A 5,758-nucleotide genomic window follows, 5' to 3' on the forward strand; every position below is an offset into this window, starting at 1 on the left:
GACTACAGTGGCTGTGTGACTTGCTGTTGGGCAAGTTATAGCCATAATAAATTGCACAAAGAAGAGTGTGTCAGTGGTAACCTGTAAATGATGTGACAACAAAAAATTCCTCCTCGTGTTGCATGTTGCTTCTAGAATACAGATTGTCCAAGGTGTTGTTTTGAAAGTGTTTGCTTTGGCTGGGAGAAGATTAAAAAAATAGCAAGAGAAACTGCAAAGAAAAGAATCCATGAGCACTGTTAAAATCGATGTAAAAGAATACATAAAAATGGATCTTTGCAAACAATAGGTAGGTGAATAACAGTCCACTTCAACACTAAGGTAAAGATGATAATACCAGATTCATGTACCAAATGAAATATGTTATTGTCTGAGCTCTGAGAATATTGACAGAAGTGCTGTTCTTTTCAATAGACTAAATAGTACCGGGTGAAATGAAGAAAAGCACCTCAGTGCACTTGAACATTTTTAAAGAAAGAAATAGAGAAGATATTCAGAGAATTGATCTTTCCCAGCATAACTTCATGAAATGCAAGGTGTTGTGGAGGGTGAGGGGAGGGAAATTAATATAATTTTCAGCTACTGTTCACTATCTCCTAAATAATTATTGTATATGGGTATTTTGCAAATATAGACTCACTTCCAGGGTTTATTAGTGATTTATGCAGTGACTTTTATAAAGTTGCTTCCTCTTTCTTTGCTTCACCTTCTCATCTGTGATGGATTTTCTGGTGGAAAGCATTCTCTAAGAGATATTTTCTACATTATTTTATTTGCAGAAGGAGTTGTGAGCGGCAGGCATCAAGTATTCCCTTCATGGAAAGAAGCGTCCTTTGGTATGGCTGAACCTGCAGGAAGAGACGTCCAGCAGCCCTAAGGTAGGATACTGCATCAGCTCTATGCTGCTTTTCCATCTGCATAATTTGCAGTTATATGAGGATTTGAATCTATTTATGCTGCCCGTAGCGTGTAGCTTGTTGGGAAATCACCCTGGATTGAGGAATCCAGGAGAACCACACGGCTGTTTTTGAGGAGACAGGCATGCCAACAAACTAGGATGGGAATACAAATGCAAAGCATTTCAGGACAAACTCAGTTGTTCTGTGCTTCCCTCAGCCCCCAGCTCAGTTCTTGTCTTGGTACCTGGGCTTGAGCAGAGTGGACTTTTTTGATTTGTTTTGTTTTTGTTGGATTCTGTACCTGTCTGTATCCTCAGTGTTCACAAAACTTTCTCAGAATCCTCAAAAACACCACAGCTGTGAGGCTGTATGTTTGGGCTCTTCCTTGCCCTCCTTCCCTGCCTTATCTTTTATTTAAAATTGCTAAACTGATTCCTGGATATCCAAGTGAGAGGAAAGCTTTCAGTTCTAATATTCTAGATCTTATTAAATTCCAAAGCTCAATCTGCACAACACCTAAACTGGGACTAAAACTGAAATGAAGGCGATCAATCACTCAAGTTAGCTAAGCAGCCCATGCTGACACGCTCCCTGAAGTCTTATCACGTTCATATTAATGGACGAATTTGCCTCTTGTATTACATTCCATACATTACACTGTGTAATTAGAAGCTTATTGGAAGCAGGAGGCAAACTTCCAGTATTTGTGATGTTCAGAAATCACTCAGGACCCAGGTATTCATAAAAGAGCCTCTTTCTCTCAGAGACATTCTTCTGCTTGTTTCTACATACAAAATGTGCTTCTATCTCCACTAGACTTTTATATTCTGGGAAGCTGAGTTGTTTGCAGCTCAATCCTTAAGGACTACATTTGTAGTTGATTTAAAATAAATCTTCAAAGATGATGAATCTAACTGTAAAGGTGGTTAATTTTTTTCCTGGGCCATTCTGAACCTGCGAAATTGCCAATGTATAGTTATGCTACCTGTCCTGATAAGGAAGCTTATGATGAGGCTAGGAGATGCTGTTAGCAAGAAACAGCATGAAACAAGACTCAGAGCTTGTCCAAGCCAAGGCTGACTTGGGTGCCTTGTATGAAGGTATTAGCTATAGGCCTAGTTCACAGGTAGCACAGAAATCTTCAAGTTTGCAGAAGCTGAACACAATGCTTTGAAAAATTAAGAGTGGCCCAGGGAGAGTTTGCTTTTCATCTGATGCTCAAATTTTATTTCCTTGAAGAAGTAAGTGTTCAGAATAGTGGCTGATGGCAGAAGGTTGCCATGCATCCAAGCCTCCAGAAAGAAAGGGCAGAAAGTCCTTTTCTGATTTAACATTTCATCGTTAGATCCCATTGTTCTAATTGTTCCAATAAATATTGCTGATAAGGGCTGCATGGCTTGGGAGCCTGCTTTGACTGATGAGTAACTGTTAATCACCTGTGGTGGTCCTGCACTCCCCATGGTACTGTTTCCACTTCCTATTTGGAGCACTGAGGAAATGTATGGAGGAGAACAAAATACAATGTGCAAATAATGTCTTCTGACTGGATTTTTATTTCCTAAATATATTCCCAGATTAAAATACGTTAGACTCTTTGAACCTGCAGAACTTTTCATAGAAATGCACTGTCTGAATATTTATTGAAGCAATTGTTAACAGGTGAAAAATCAATCTACTGAATTTATCTTTCTTGTCCGCGAATAAGAAGTTCTTATCTTCAGCCTGGTTCTAATTAGATTTATAGCAGTGGAGAGAAAAATAGAAAAAAAAGAGTCCAGCATGTAAATCAACCTTCCTCTTCTGAAATTAAAACAAAATCCCAGAAGATATACACTTAAGTCTTCTTGACATAGTCAAAGACTTGTTCATTTTAGCCATTCAATTATATTGATTTGTTTAATACAGCTTAAACTTCGAAGGCAGTGAAAGTCTGACCTTCTGGTACTGGGTCTATAGTTTAAAAAGTCTGATTTCTTTCCTGACCTCTGACTTTTAATTTTCTCCCTTACGACCACTAAGAAAAGCTGTCAAAGTTTATTGGCCAGATTAGTTCATTTAAGCAGAAGTGAATATCTCACCCACACACTAAAGCTCTGGAGATTTTTTCTAATATAGTAGATGTCAACTATAACAAGCTCCTATTAATAATTAACTGAGATCCTGGTGGGACTGCCTGTAAAACTTCCTTTGCTTCTTGCCAAATGCCATCGCCGAGAAGTAGCCTAATTTAGTCTAGCTGATTGTGTCGCAGGCGAGTGCATCTCTTCTGTAGGATGTGGCCGCTCTCTCAGTGCTTTCTCTGCGGCACACCTTGAAAGCTATGAAGAAATGCCTCCAACAGCACAAATCTGTCATGCTCACCTTGACGTGGGGATGGCTCAGCCACTGGGGCAGCAGGGCAGGTGTGCCTGTGTGTACCTTCCTGCTAACAAAAGGTGTCTGACGGGATCACAGGGAATTCTGATCGTCTCTGAGCCCTTCTCAATGGCTAATGGCATGAGCAACCACGCAAGTGTTTTTTGCCACCTTTTCTTCAGTTCAATGGCCAATGTTCACATTTGTGGTGAGATACAGTGATAGCAGAAGGTCTAGCTGCAACCATGAGCCTGGAAGCAAAAGATCTTTGGTAATCTGGCTCCAGTGTAGAATTCAATGGATGTGGCAGCATATTTTATAAATAACCTCCTGTTCCTTGGCTGAAATCTGGCGCTTCAGATTCCTTCTAGGGTACTATTTATGGCTGTTGCCTAAACCTGTAGGCTACTCATGCTTGGGCAGATAGAGCTATTGTCAAGAACTAAGAAATTCCCGGTCTCAGACTTAGCTGGAGAGGTTTTATCGGCATAAACATGGCAAACTCTAACAGAGCAGAGCATTTGTCCCTGTCAGCCCCGTTAAAGAATAATAATGTGTCAGGTTGGTCAAGTAAATCGGCTGCTTAGAGTCAATGAGTAAAGGAGATTTTGATATGACTCACGTCTTACACTTGGTCTTAGTAACAGCTGTACTGCCAAGTCTGAGCTGTTCAAGAAAGTCCTAATTCTGTATTAAAAAAAGAGAAGTGTTTCATTCTCAGTTTAGCCAGTGGTTTGCCAGCCACTGTCTTGTTTTGCACAGAGATAATATTCTATTAAAAATAAGAAAAATAAAGATAGTTGTTGTTATTATTTGGCTTATTTGTTATATGTTACTAATGTGAAACAAGATTTATTTTTTTGTTTGGGCTGCAAAGGAGAAAGGTCATTTGTTTTGCCTGAAGGCTCAAGCCTTAGTCATCAGTGAAGTTACTCTGCTGGCTCCAACAGTGTTCCTTCCTGCTTTTTAAACTATCACTTCAATTGTATAGATTTAAGTTACTTGAAGTTCATGTCCTAACCCACACCTGGAGTTGCATGAGACTGTTTTAAAAAACAAAGCCTGGAGGATTCGAGTAGCGAGTCTCCTGGAAGAGAAGTGCATAGGACCTCTGAACCTCATTCCTAGAACTGCACAGGCTTTGCATTTTCATCTTACTGTGTTAGAAAAACACAGTGCCAGTATTTCTGGCAACCTCAGGAAAAGCTCCTATGTAACTGCAAGTCGAAAAATATCTGAAATTATGTGAAATGAGATTCTGCTTGGTCTGTAAATACTGGACCAGGTAGGACAGCTCAGTAACCTGAGGCTGAATAAAAAGAAAATAAAAACAAAACAAAAAAACAAATAAAAAGGCTGTTTTTCTAAGGTACCATTGAGAAAACCTGAAATATTCAGTCTTCAGGGGAGAGTGTCTACCAGACAAAACCCCTTTTGCCATTATTAGGCCAAAAACCTCTCCTTTATATGGTACCAAATGGGATCACATACAGAGCACAGAACCGGCATTTTTGTTCCAGTCGTGTTTGTTTTGGTGTTGTGTAAGTGATTTTAGAAATAATTTATTTCAAAATTTAAAGCTTTGCTGTGCAGCTGCATGATGGCCGGGCTCTGTCCCTGAGTTTGTGTTTCCTGTGTGAATGCCATATTTCAATGCAGCATTTGAATTTGGAGCGTTGCTGCGTTGTTACCTTGAGCAGAACTAAAGAGCCTTCTGCATGGCTCCTTTGTAATGTCTTTGCAGTTTCAGGCTCAATTAGAAATTATTTTTCAATTTTGGTAATCTTTACTCAAATTTTGTGTGAGGAAGAGAGTCTTAAAGTGAAGGTGCAGGCTTTGATGAACGTTGGGTTGCATTCTAGTCCTCACACTGACCTCCAAGGTGACCAAAGACCTACATTTTAGCCCGTAGATATTTTGATGCTTGATCAGCATGACAAATGAATCTGAATACGTTAGCAGTGAACAGTGGTCTGATCTGAAAAAGAACTAAGCACCATCAACTTGTCTTAATGTGAAGAAAGAAGCTACTCCAGAGATAAAATCCTAGAAATAGTTGCTGCCTCAAACAGAAGCCTATTTGTGGCTGACATTGTGTTGAAGACGGACAAGCCCTGCCGTCTCTCTTGTGATCTTAAGAAAAGAAACTCTGTTTTTATATTTTTATTTAAACCCCTTACTGCAGTAATCCCAAACCTGACGCAGTTCTGGGGCTGTGCAGTAGCACTGGACTTCATGTGTCCTGTAGACTTGGATTATGTTGTTGTAGGGCTCCACGAAATAAGTCTAACCCTACCTGCTATGGGCAGGATGCTGCTGCTGTTCTCTGTCTGGTTGAAGCTCAGATTCTGCAAACAAAATATTGCAGTTACCAACAGGACTTCTTGTCCAAACCTTCCTTTTCTTGTCTAATCGTTGGGCACTAACAGGATTATAGTGCAATACGATCTGTCCCCCTCAGAAATAGGGGAAGTCTATGTGTGTAATCTTTCTAATCTTTTCCA

General features: G+C 39.9%; 1 long non-coding RNA gene across 1 annotated transcript in view; it reads left to right on the forward strand.

The window, feature by feature from the left end:
• The first annotated feature begins 786 nt into the window (after positions 1 to 786).
• Positions 787 to 5,758, forward strand: part of LOC112947916 — a 20,366-nt gene continuing 15,394 nt past the window's right edge. Inside the window, exon 1 of the long non-coding RNA XR_003249494.1 lies at positions 787 to 878. This is a non-coding gene — a long non-coding RNA (uncharacterized LOC112947916). The remainder of the gene's footprint in view (positions 879 to 5,758) is intronic.

This window comes from Nothoprocta perdicaria, unplaced genomic scaffold (assembly GCF_003342845.1).
Source record: "Nothoprocta perdicaria isolate Ctin4 unplaced genomic scaffold, notPer1 scaffold_25, whole genome shotgun sequence".
Lineage (NCBI taxonomy): Eukaryota > Metazoa > Chordata > Aves > Tinamiformes > Tinamidae > Nothoprocta > Nothoprocta perdicaria.